This window comes from Antechinus flavipes, chromosome 2, assembly GCF_016432865.1.
Source record: "Antechinus flavipes isolate AdamAnt ecotype Samford, QLD, Australia chromosome 2, AdamAnt_v2, whole genome shotgun sequence".
NCBI lineage: Eukaryota > Metazoa > Chordata > Mammalia > Dasyuromorphia > Dasyuridae > Antechinus > Antechinus flavipes.
The window spans coordinates 579057279-579070293 of NC_067399.1; the positions used below are offsets into that span (position 1 = coordinate 579057279).

The following is a 13015-nucleotide window of genomic DNA, read 5'->3' on the forward strand; positions in this document are numbered from 1 at the left end:
TCCTCTCTTCCTCCTCCTCCCCCCCTCCTCCCTCACCTTCTCCTCCTCCTCCTCCCCCCCGTTTTTTCCCTCCTTTTGCCCCTCCCTCTCCGCTTCCTCCTCCTCTCCCCCCTTTCTCCTTCAGGTCCTCCAACTCCTCCTCCCCCCTCTCCTTTCCCCCCCCTCCTCCTCCCCTCTCCCCACTCCCTCAGCCCCCCCACAAACCTGCCTCCGCTCTGTCGGCGGGCGGGCTTTAATAACGTCGCTGGAAAGTGACACGCGATTTATTATTAAAGCAAAGCGGGGCGCGGGGACGGGAAGAGTTTAATAAACGCGCGCTGTTGCCGAGGATTATTCACGGCAAATAAACGAGAGCACGAGCGGTGTTTTAATAAATAATTTCCCGCCGCTCCCGAGGGAGCAGAGGGAGAGACGCTGAGCCGAGCCGCTAGCCTCGCCTCCCCTCGGGGCTCCGGGGTTGGTCCCGCGCCCTCCGCCCGAGGTCCCTTACTTAGTCCAGGCACCCTTCTTTCCAGGGCGACCTGGGATCAGCCGGGGCTTCGGGGGGTAAGGGGAAGGACGTGCGATGTTTTCCTCTCCCGCCTGAGATCGGGCAGGGCTTTGTCCAGCCCCAATTCCCTTCCCCAGTCCCTTGTCTCTCCCACCCCACTACCCACCCCCTCCAGGCCCACTCCTCCAACTAGCCTGTCCTGAGTTCTGACTCATTCTGCCTTGGAAAAGAATCCAGGGCTTTTCTCCTAGTATCAAAGCGGGGAACTGGAGACAGGCGCCGCTTTGAGGAGGGAAGGGTTAATGGGAGAGGGGCTTAGGAGAGAGGATTTGAGTCCTCAGAATCGGGTCCTTCTTCCTCTACCACGACCACGTCCGGAGGCCGGGCCTCCCGACTCTTCGTGCGTTCGATGCTGAACGACGGGGAAAGGATCCTGGACTGCTGAAAGTGACAGCTCCTGAGTTCCCCCGGGTCCGGAGGCTCAGATACTAATTAATGCTTGAGGGACACTGAGAAGGAGGAAAGGGGATGCTGGGGGAACTCCCGGGATGGGGGCCCATCTGCATGCAGCTTAGAGGCCAGAAAGAGGCCCCCGCTCCCATCCCCAGGCCCATCGGACTGGAGGCGGGGATGGGGCTGAGGGAGGAGCCGAACTCATTTCCCTGGACCATCTGAGCCCGTTGCTTGACCATTGATCCGTCTGAAATGGGGCCCCTGCAGGTTCCTCGGAGTATCTGCGCTACAAGGGGGTGAAAGAGCTCCATCTGGTGGTCAGAAAGCTGGGACCCAGGCAGCCTGTTCGGTTGGGCAAAGGGAAATAAGATGTCAGCCCTTCGGGGACCCTGGGCTGAGTCACAGTGTGTCTCTCAAATATGCTTCTGTACAAGGAACTGTGTGACGATATTCTGCCCGCACAGAATCCTGTGTTTAGGACTCGAAGAAAACCTCCGAAGTCATCCCAAGTCTACTCACTCCCTCATTTGACAGATTGAGGAAATTCCAGTCCTGCCCAGAGCCACAACATAGCCCAGTCCTCTGGTGCCAAATCTAGAATCCGGGTTTAAGTGCAAATTTCAACTCCAGATCCCAGACACCAGCTGTGTGATCCTGGCCAAGTCACAATCCAGTTTGCCTTAGTTTTCTCATAGGTAAAATGTACTGGAGAGGGAAATGGCAAACCCTCCAGTATCTTTGCCATGAGGTCACCAGGAGTCCGACTGATGAGTAGGGAAGATGGCTCTTCACACCCTCACACAGTCTGCACGAGGAGGACCGTCGTAAATGGACTTTTTTGTATTTTGTGGGTGTATTACATTATGCATCTGTGCTGCATGCAGACATTTACATAGAAGCATAGCTGTAATTGCAGGGATGTCTGCATACAGGTGTGGAGGCAGATGTGCACTTAGGTTAAATATTTCAGGCCTATTGGGGCATGATTCCACGGGCCTGCTCCCCTTGTGTTGCTTATTGTCTGTGTGTACCTAGGGTGCGTTGTAGTTTTCTGGGTGTATATCATGGTCCTGCAGAGAGCAGAGGCCAGATGTTAGTCCATGTGGCACAAATATAATGCATATATTATAGAGATCTGCATGCCTCAATCCTTCATATGTATGCTAATTTATGAGTGCATGCATGTTGTTAGGGGATGGGAGGGATACAGAGACTACTCCAGACTTCTGGACTCTCTATATTGAATCTCTCCCTCTCCCCTTTTCAGACCACCCCCCTAAAGATCTATGTACTTTTGTGACTAATCAAGCCTTGGGGGATAGGCAGGAGGTGGTGGATCCTGGAAAAATCCCTCCCTCTCCCCATATTTTCTCCTTTCTACCTGTGGTCTGGCTCTCCCCCTAAACAGGGGATGGGGGTAGAGGTTAGGGTTAGAATTCTCAGTAAGGAAAGATAACAACTAAGACTCGGATTTCTGAAGACGAGCTTTCCTGAAGTTTGACCCAATCCTCTACTTTTCTTAGAAGTGATCAATTGAGATTAGGGAAGGGAGACTCAGTTTGATGCAATAGGCCTATAAATACCCTGCAGGAGGGTCAATGATGGAGGTCTCAGGTCCTGGGGATCAGTGATCAGGACACTGAGAAAGTTGTGCTATCACCTTGAGCTTGCAGAGGTGATTTAACGCTGTTGGGAGGGCAGTGGTGGGAAGGGGGCAAAGATGGGGGCTCTGAAAAGAGCCCATGGGGGGGATATATGGTACCGGGGGACAGCCATGCAACTTGAGTAAAGTCAGAGAGGTGAAATCGTGGTAGGTTTGTAATGATTTAGAGGAGTTACCAATCTCCTCTGCCTCCACTACGCTGGAACCCCAGTAACCTTGCAACTCTTGTTCCTTGGCCCAGCCTGAGCCAGATATGCTGAGAGGGGAGCTCCAGGTTTCAGGGCTTGGTTAGGTGAATCACTACCCCAGGTGAGGCAGGGCGGGGCTGCCTCTCACAGCCTCACTGTCCCATGAAAGGAGCTGATACTGGTCTCTGTGACTGCCCTGGATCCCTAAAACAGCCCCAGGACAGGTAGCACTCAGGAAGGAGGGGCTGAGGGATCCTGCAAAAGGTCTTTGAACTCCCTCAAATCCCTCTCTTTTCCCTTTTCCTCAAGTACAGTAAAGGTACTTCCTAAATAGCTAATTGCCCTTGTTTTTTCTCCATTTCCCCCTTCCTTCCAGCCTTCCTCCCTTTCTCCTTCCCTCTCTCCCTCCCTTCCTTCCCCCCCCTTCCTTCCTCTCTCCCTCTCCTCCTTCCTTCCTTTCCCTCTAAATTTCTCTCTGTTTTTCTGTTCTTTCTGCCTATTTGTTGCTGTCTCTTTTTCTTTCTCCCTCTTTCATCCCATCTCCGTAACCCCCCCCACACTTTTCTGTCTCTGTCTATGACTATGTGTCTCTGTGGGGCTGACTTTTTGGCCCTGCCAAGGTCACAAGGCTTCAAGTCACATCAATAAATCATGGCCCATATCTCCCCCTCGTTTCTCATCTCTATACAATGTGTTTAACATACTCTCTCTGTCTCAATGTATTGTGTCCTCCAACCCTGTATCTCCCACATTTCCTGCATCGTGTATGCTCTGAAGCCTGCATGTCATACTCCCCACCTCAGCTCCCTACTTTCCCCCTCATCCCTTTTTTCTTTCCCTCACTGGGGAAGAATCTCACAGTATTGGACCTTGGATTTGTTCTTGAGCAGATGAATTTACTTCTAAACCCTTTTGGAAGGGAGTAGAAAATGGTGGTGTGGGGGGAAGGAAAAGCATGGGCCTTGAACCCACAGTTAGAACTTCCTGAAAAAAAAAAAAAGTGGATTTATTTCAGTCCCTTTAAGCAATCCTGCATGAAGAAGGCTTTAGGGGCAGGGCAATAATGGGGAAGGCCTTTGGAGGAAAAAGAGGGAGTGGTCAGGGATTGAATTTCCAAATAACTTTTCCTCTACCCCCCACTCTGGGTACAGATCAGAGCCTTTCTGGGGACTCCTATGTCAGAATCAGGAACTGGGATGGGGGTGGGAGAGAAAGCTTCCCCTCCTCCGATTTCCATTCATCTCCTTTATCTGTGGTGCTGAAGGGCCCTCAGCTCCCCTGGGGCTGCTGATGGGGAACAGAGACAGGTCCAAGCGGAAGCCATCAGGACCTTGCAAAGCCTGAGCCGCCAGTGGGATCTGGGGGTCAGTGAAGACAGATAAAGCTCAGAGTAGCTGGGGTGGGGGAAGGTGGGAAAGGGAGAGAACATCCTTCAAATCATAGAAACAAGCTGGCCAGGGACCAGGAAAGGGCTTTTCTTGGGGTAAGGGTGGGGGAAAGGAGGAAAACCAGGCTTCCTCTTTAGGTCATTTGAGCCCACTCTGAGAGAGGTCTTAGAAAGGTGAAGGTCTCCCATGAGCCCACTATACAGAAGAAACTACTGAGAGCTCTCTTTTTAGGTGGAATTGGGGATAAAAAGCAGAAATACTGGGGCTGGGAAATCTCCATTACTCCCTCCTCCTAGAAACAAAGAACTGAGAAGGGGTACCCCTTGTGTGTAGCAGAGTGGGAGATGGAGAATAGTCCGGAGTCTGGGCTTCCATGGATTCCTCAGCCTAGGTAGGTGTCAGGGTTTTGATATAGAAAGGATTGAGCATGAGGAGTCATGTGGGCAGAGAACCTAGATGGGGGTGAGTATCCGGGAAAAAAACAGGGATTGGGGGCCAGACCTAGAAAAAATGGGTGTCTGTGGGCTGCGCTGGAGAAGAGAAGTTATCCGACAGGGAAATAGGATTGTGGGTAGGGGAAAGGAGGTGAGCTGAGAGATAGTTTCCCCTGTAAGAAAGGGAAATTATGTTAGGAGATCCTGCAGTTTTAGGTGGTGTTTTAATTAAGTTTGAAGGGCTGGGTGCTTCCCTGGGTACTTCGAAGGGTAGTGGTGCCGCTACTGTTTGTTTTCCTCTTTTCCCTTTTAAAGACAATTTTATTAAATCACTCTGTTTTCATTCTGGTTTGAACATAGAGCATTTAAAAGGGAAAAGTAATTATTCTTTTTTTTAAGCTGTGGAAGGAGGTTGGGAGAAATTGAAAAGGGAGGGAGGACTTGTTCACACATCTCCCACACAACTATTCTCTCCCCCCCAAATGTACTCACACTTATATGCTGACACACCCATGGGAGTGGGAGATACGTCCCACAAACTCTCATCTTCACAATCACATATACAGAAAGATGAACCTGTAAATACATCATAAGCATACAGACATTTTCTCAAAATTCGCAGGTATGCACTCACATAACACACCTTCACCCACATGCACACACTCACAAACACATTCTCTGACCTGAATAATCACTCTCACAAGTTGGAAGAGCAATGGGAAATTTGGGGCGGGGAGTGAAAAGAGGGGTTGGGGTATTATGTTGGGCAAGGAAGAAGGGGACAGCGTTTGAGATCACAGGATTTGGAATTGAAGGGATCTTTAAAGATCTTCTAGCCATTTCATGGATAAGGAAACTGAGACCCAGAGAAGTTAAGAGCATTCCTAAAAATCACACAGCTACCACAAGCAAGGTAAGTGGAAGTAAATGACTTATATTTCTCTAAATCCAATCCATTGTTTTCTATTATATCCCAGCTGCTGACCTCTCAATAGTGGCAGATCTGCCCCCAACACTGATTCTTCCTGCCTTGGACAGGTGTCCTAGATAATGGCAGGATAGTTGCCATCGTCTTGAATTAAGCTTCTCCCAGCCTGCAGATTCTGAGCCTCTGGCTGACCTCTTTCTGAAAGGTGGGGTAACCCTCCCCCCAACTAGGATTTTAGGAGCCCACAAGCAGTGACAAAGGAACGGAGGAAACACCGCAGGGCCAGTGGTTTCCCGCTGTCACCAGTACCAAGAATGAACGTCCCATGAATCCTGTTCCTGGAGCCAGAGGGGTTAATGCTGTGGACTCGAGCCTCTTTCCCCCCACCCCCAACTCCCCAGCACGGCTGGTACATTCAAGGCCGGGCTCCGAGCCGTACCTGTACTTTGTCTTCATCTGTCACCCCTCCTGACAGTCAGATACATCTTGGATGGGGGGTGGGGGGAACCATCATTAACCTCTGCAGTCCGATCCCTAAGCGCCACCAAAGCTGAAGCTGCAGCAAGCCTGAAAAGGGGAAAGGAAGAGGGAAAAGGAGAAGTGGTGGAAAGGGAGAAAGAAACAGGGAGAAGGAGAGGGAAAGGGGGATGTTCATGACACACAGAGACAGAATCAGAGATAGAGATGGAGCCAATGAGAAGAAAGATTGAGAAGGGAGAGCTAACGAAGAAAAAGAGAGGGAGAGATAGGTAGGTGTGCAGAAAGAGAGATGGGGATGGGACTGGAGGACGGGGGAAGGAGAGAGAGAAAAGCAAGAGAAGTTAATAGAGGGGGTAGAAAGGCAGGAGAGAGAAGAGAATTGAAGGACAAAGGTGGAGGAGAAAAGGGAGAGGAGAGAAATGGAAGATTAAGGAAAGAGTAGGAGGGAAAGGAAGAAGAGAGAAAAGGGAGAGCTGAGAAGAGAGATGAAAGCAAGGGAAAGGAAAGGGAGAAAAGATAGCCTTGATATGTTTGTTGCTGTTCTGTACCCTCTGCCCTCCCTGGGATGAGGCTGGAAAGTGGAAAGGAGTGAAGAATCTGGGTCACAATGATGAATTAACCTCTTGCACCAACCTTGATCCCTTTAGGAATCCGGCCACATTCTGGGAATGGCTTTCCCACAGCAAGTTCCTATGGGCGTGCGCGTGCACACACACACACACACACACACACACACACACACACACACACAGAGGCACATGCCTCTGTGTGTGTGGGGGGGGGTGGGTGGTGTGCAAATTATTCCCCTCATCTGATCTACTGCAAACCATCACAACAACCCCTTAAACACATTGTTAATAATCTTAATGAATCAACAGGAGTTTTCCTAGGACCTTTTCACAAATAGGATTCCAGTTCCTAGAGAAGAAGGGATCCAAAGTATATGCAAAAGTGAGATTCCAAAGGAAAACCAATCTGCAGCTTATACTGAGAATGAGAATAAAAATTACAATAAATAAAAGAAGAAAAAACTTGGGAGGGTGATGGTGGTGGGGTGGGGTGTGTGTGTGTGTGTGTGTGTGTGTGAGAGAGAGAGAGAGAGAGAGAGAGAGAGAGACAGAGACAGAGACAGAGACAGAGACACACACACAGAGACAGAGAGAGACAGACAGACAGACAGACATTCATTCCAGAACAGGAAGAGACTGAACATGAATGCTGGACTGAAGCTTTCCAAACCCTGGAAACTGCTCAGAGATGCCCCATGTTAGCCATTGCCTTTTTGGGACAATTACTACCACTAATGATAGAAGAAGAGCTTCTGTGGTTTCCAGAAAGCATGGCTTTCTCTTTCTCTTTCTCTCTCTCTCTTTCTCTCTCTCTCTCTCTCTCTCTCAGGAAAAAGAGTGGCTGTCCTTAAAGTTTCCAGAAGAGCCAGGGAAGATCAGAAGACTGGTCTTGAGTAGTATTTAATAAAGGTCCGGAGTTCTAGCTCTGTCCAGGCCTTGTTGCAGCACCTATTCATAGTGCACATGAGCACATGCATGCGTGTACCCCCTCCCACTTTTCCCCTTCTTGCTGCTTGGGGAACAGCATTCAGAATTCGCAGACTCACCGAATCGGAGACAAGTTTAAGAACGACCACCTAGTCCGTTCCACACCCGAGTATGTGTCTCCTTTACAACTCCAGAAAATGGACAGCCAATCTTTGATTCAGAACTTCCCGTGATGAAGAATCCATCACATCAGAGGAAACTTTTTTGGACAGTTCTCTCTGTTATGAAATTTTTTCTTAAAGGAACTGAAAGCTGTGTTTTGAAAACTTCTACTCATTTCTCCTAAGTCCACATCTGAGGGCCAAACAAAACAAGTTTAATCTCTTCCATGTCAACCCTTCGAATATTTGAAGACAGATTCCATGACACCCTAAACTTTCTCTTCTCCAGGCTTAAGAATTCCAGTCCTTTCAACTAAACCTCAAAAGGAATGATCTCAGGACCCTTCACCAACCTGACCATCTTTCTTGGACGTACCAGTTGGTCCGCATCTTTCCTAGAATGCGATGTCCAGAACTGGACAATCCTGACCAACCCTATGACTTTTGTGACTGAAGATCGAAGAGAAACCTGTATTTGAAGAAATAGGAGAGAGATGCTAGTGGAGTGGTGTGTGGGTGGGTGTGAGTGCCTGCTTGTTTGTGTATTTCTAGTCAAGCATGAGGCTCTTCAGCTACAATAGAAGTAGGTTAGGGCATAAGAAGAGAAATCACATTAAAAATTTAAATCACATAAAAATGGGAAAAGGTGGAGAAATTCAAAAAAAGACAGAGGCAGATAGAAAAATTCAGAGACAGAGAGGAGAGACACATGGATACAGAGAAAGAGAAAGAAATAGAGGGACAGGGATATAGAAGTTAAAGCTAACCTTTAGTTCAGAAGTTCAGGATTCAGAAGCAGGATTTTCTAGAGAGAAAGAGCTGAAAGCCATAGCCAGATCAGGAAATGTAAATCTCATCCTTTCACTCTGCGCTCTTTCTTGATCCCTCCAATATCTGCAAGGGCCCGTTTAAGGGGAGTGGAGTTTTCCTGATAGCCTTTTTGACAATGAAGCAACTCTGGGAGACTCGGCTTGGCTAGAGAGTGATTCAGAAGTCGGAGAGAAGCAGGAAGAGAACACAACAGGATGCCTCAGCACTGAGTAACATACACGGGAGGAAGACATCATCATCATCATGCTTTGAATGTTAGGCCTCCCATCTGTGGGATGGATGTAGCAACACACTGAACCTTTTGAGTCAAAAGCTAGATTAAAGTTCTTTGTCAGTGTAATGGGGGACTGGCCAGTGGAACCCTTATGGAGCATAGTCAGCATAGTTGGAGTGGTACAGGTGCTTCTTGTAGAGATAGTCCATGATAGTTTCCCATCCACTTAGCATGCATGTGGTGAGAAAAGGCAATCCAGTCAGCTTTTGATTCAGAACTGAGCATACATCCAAAAGGCTACAACAATTTGATCTTGTTTTCTGTGTAACTGGCTGTATGCAAGTGAGAAGCATGTGACTCTAATATTGCTGCCCTATTCTTTCTTGCCTCAAGCAAAAGAGTGTTCAAGTTAGAGTGGTCTAGGATGCAACCTTCTGAGCTTTGGAAGGTCAGGGCAGCACAGAATGTTCAGGAATTGGTCAGTGAGAAGATTTTGGGGCAGCAAGGCTCACTGAAGAACACGGTACTTATCAACATGCTTGGCTGACCCCAATGATGGATTGACTTTGAGACGATGTTTTCTGCAAGCAAGGGAGTAACTTCATCTACTAGCTATACTATTTATACTATATATATACTATACTATTTATATTAGCTCTACTATTTATTATTTATATATATTTATAGTATATATAATAGTATTATTATGTTATTTAAAAGCAAATTCAGCAGGGGTAAATGCTTGATAGCACTTTAAGACTGAACCCATTTTCCCCAGGGATCAACCAAAGTGAAATAAAGGAAAATGTGTCCCTTGTTTGAGTGGCGGGCATGTGTTTTATATTTATATTTTTGCATATCTTCTTAGTAAATATCTCTTTGTAAAAACTAATTGGTAGTATATTTTTGTGGTGAAATACTACTGTGCTGTAAGAAACTATGAACATGTTGGTTTTAGAAAAACAAAGAAAGACTTGGATAAAATAATGCAGTGAAATGAGAAGAACCAAGAGAACTGTTCAAAAAGTAATTGAATTACAAAGCTATTCTGAAAAATGTTATCTATATCCAGAGAAAGAACTAATGTATGGATGTATGCATTATATGTTACATATATATGCCTATATCAAATGTTAATCTTCTGTAATATGGGATTGAGAGGAATCAAGGGAAACAACTTGGAACTCAAAATGTAACAAAAACAACAAAACTGATGTTGGATGAAATGACAATGAGGTTTTAACCACTGGTGATAATGAAGAGAATATTGAAGAGAAATATTTGCCAATAATATTATATAAACTTATAGCTCTAGACATCAGAGAGGGAGATTTAGCCAACTATTCCCTGAAGTACCAGATTTGTAGATGAGAATAGCAGTTGAGTTAAGGATTCAAAGTCTATAGCTAGTGTTGTTTTGGGACCTGCCTCGCCAGTAAGTGCGGGAGATGGGATAAGAGTTCCCAAAATATATGTAAAGCACACCTGTCAGATTGGCTAAGATGACAGGAAAAAATAATGATGAATGTTGGAGGGGATGCGGGAAAACTGGGACACTGATGCATTGTTGGTGGAGCTGTGAACGAATCCAACCATTCTGGAGAGCAATCTGGAATTATGCCCAAAAAGTTATCAAATTGTGCATACCCTTTGATCCAGCAGTGTTTCTATTGGGCTTATATCCCAAAGAGATACTAAAGAAGGGAAAGGGACCTGTATGTGCCAAAATGTTTGTGGCAGCCCTGTTTGGAGTGGCTAGAAGCTGGAAAATGAATGGATGCCCATCAATTGGAGAATAGCTGGGTAAATTGTGGTATATGAATGTTATGGAATATTATTGTTCTGTAAGAAATGACCAGTAGGATGAATACAGAGAGGACTGGCGAGACTTACATGAACTGATGCTAAGTGAAATGAGCAGAACCAGGAGATCATTATACGCTTCGACAACGATATTGTATGAGGACATATTTTGATGGAAGTGGATTTCTTTGACAAAGAGACCTGAGTTTCAATTGATAAATGATGGACAAAAGCAGCTACACCCAAAGAAAGAATACTGGGAAACGAATGTGAACTATCTGCATTTTTGTTTTTCTTCCCGGGTTATTTATACCTTCTGAATCCAATTCTCCCTATGCAACAAGAGAACTGTTCGGTTCTGCAAACATATATTGTATCTAGGATATACTGCAACATATCCAACATATAAAGGACTGCTTGCCATCTAGGGGAGGGGGTGGAGGGAGGGAGGGAAAAAAAATCGGAATAGAAACGAGTATCAATATAAATAATTATTAAATAAAAATTAAAAATAAAATAAAATAAAATAAAAAATATATATATATGTAAAGGTTTCATATAAATCATGGGTAATCTGTTTGCTAAAGAATCATCTCTAAAGACTCCTTTTCTGTCTTCTTTGTTGGCTCCCCTTCCTCCCATTCTCTAAATATGGGTAGTCATAAAATCTTTACTCTGTCTTCTCTTTACATTTTGTCCCTTGATGATACTATTCAATTCCACAGCTCTCTATATAGAAGCTCCCAAATTCATGTCTATTCCTGAGCATACACACATCTCAAAACTATATATACAACCTATCTTCATCTAGACATTCCACAGACACCTCAAGTTTATTATGTCCAAAAACAGAATTCACATTCTCCTAAAATTCACTCTTCATTTTGACTTTCCTAGTTCTGTGAATAGTACCACCATTCTCCTAGTCACTCAGGATTGAAACCTTAGTATCATCTTTGACTCTCCTTCCATCCCCTGTCTCTAATAAGCTGCTATGTTTTGTTGATTCTTTCTTTGTAATATAAAAATGAAAACAACTTTAAAATGCAAGTCCAACTCTGATTAATTGTAATAACCAATCCTAATCCCAGAAAACTAATGATGAAATGCACCTGCCTCCTCTCAGGGGGACTACAGATGTAGAACATCATATATGCTGTCAGCTGACATGGTGACCACAGCTGACAATGTATTCGGACATTCTACATCTGTAGTCCCTGTAGCAGTTGGTTTGATTTAAAGGTTTTTTTATTCTTGTTTTTTCCTAAAAGGGAAAGTTCAGCTGGGTAGGGGGAGATTGAGCAACAAATATCTAAATAGATAGAAATATAGATAGATAGACAGAGATAGATATAATTAGTCACAGATAGATGATAGAGGATACAGGAAGATAAAGATAGACAGATAGATTTATTAAGTGCTTACTATGTGCCAGACATTGTGCTATAGAAATAAAAGGCAAAATGCAGGGTATTCCCAAAGTCCTAGTGCAGTTTTAACTACACTTAAGACTTTGGAAAAATCCCGTAGAATTTTAAAAGCAACTATCAGTCCTACTCAAATCCCCCTGTCCATTCTCCTATATTGCCACCATATATTTCAAACCTTCATTGCCTTTTTATTAGACTATTGTAATAGCTTCCTAGCCAGTTTCTCCATCTTTATTCTCTCCTCCATCAAATCCATCAGACCTGCCAGATTAATCTTCCTAAAGCATAGATTTGGCCATGTCAAGATCAATTGAAGGTCCTCTAATGACCTCCCTTTGCCTACAGGCTAAAGTACAAACTCTATCCTGGAAATTAAAGCCTTCCACTGCCTCATGCTTCTTGTTCTTACTGTCCGTTATTTCATCCCCACAGGTTGTGAACCAACATCCAATTTAATGGGCTGTAGGGAAAGAATGGATGAGACTCTGGGAAAACTAGCTCAGGCTGCCCCAACCCATGTAGAATTGACTGGTATCAAGAGACCAATATAGAGTTTATAATGAGTAATATGCTTAAGAAACACAGTTTTCTTCAAAAGAAGACAATGTGGTCACTCCAGGATCAGCAGAACTAAGAAATTCCTGACCAATTCCAGCCAATGCAAGAAGCACTCTACCTCAAATTCACGTGCAAAGTCTCCTCGTCCCATTTTTCAATGGTCCCAGCTGTCTCTGTCCCTTTGATCACAATACTGATTAAGTCATGTTTTCAGGGAATTCATTTCTGATGAAAAATATTCTGTTTATGTATGTATATATATTTATCAATCTATGTATCTACCTATTGCTTAGGGATTTCAAAAACACTATGGAAGAAGGTTTGCCTTCATTTCCTGAAGACTTTCCCAGGCACTTTATTAGGTACAGATTAGAGCCCAAAAGGACACGGTCTAATTTTGGGGAAGATTTGATTAAGGAGGGGCATCAGTAAACATTAGATATAAATTATAGAACTCTTCCAAGCTTAGCCTCTTGAAATCTGGGGTGGCTTTCAGGG

At 45.0% G+C, this 13015-nt stretch overlaps 1 long non-coding RNA gene across 1 annotated transcript; it reads right to left on the reverse strand.

Annotated features, from left to right (window-relative positions):
• Nucleotides 1-210: 210 nt before the first annotated feature.
• On the reverse strand, nt 211-6728 carry LOC127551490 (uncharacterized). Its single transcript, XR_007951106.1, has 3 exons — nt 5984-6728; nt 5109-5192; nt 211-2013 (listed from the first exon to the last, which is right to left on the reverse strand). It is a non-coding gene; the product is annotated as an uncharacterized LOC127551490 (long non-coding RNA).
• Nucleotides 6729-13015: the final 6287 nt, after the last annotated feature.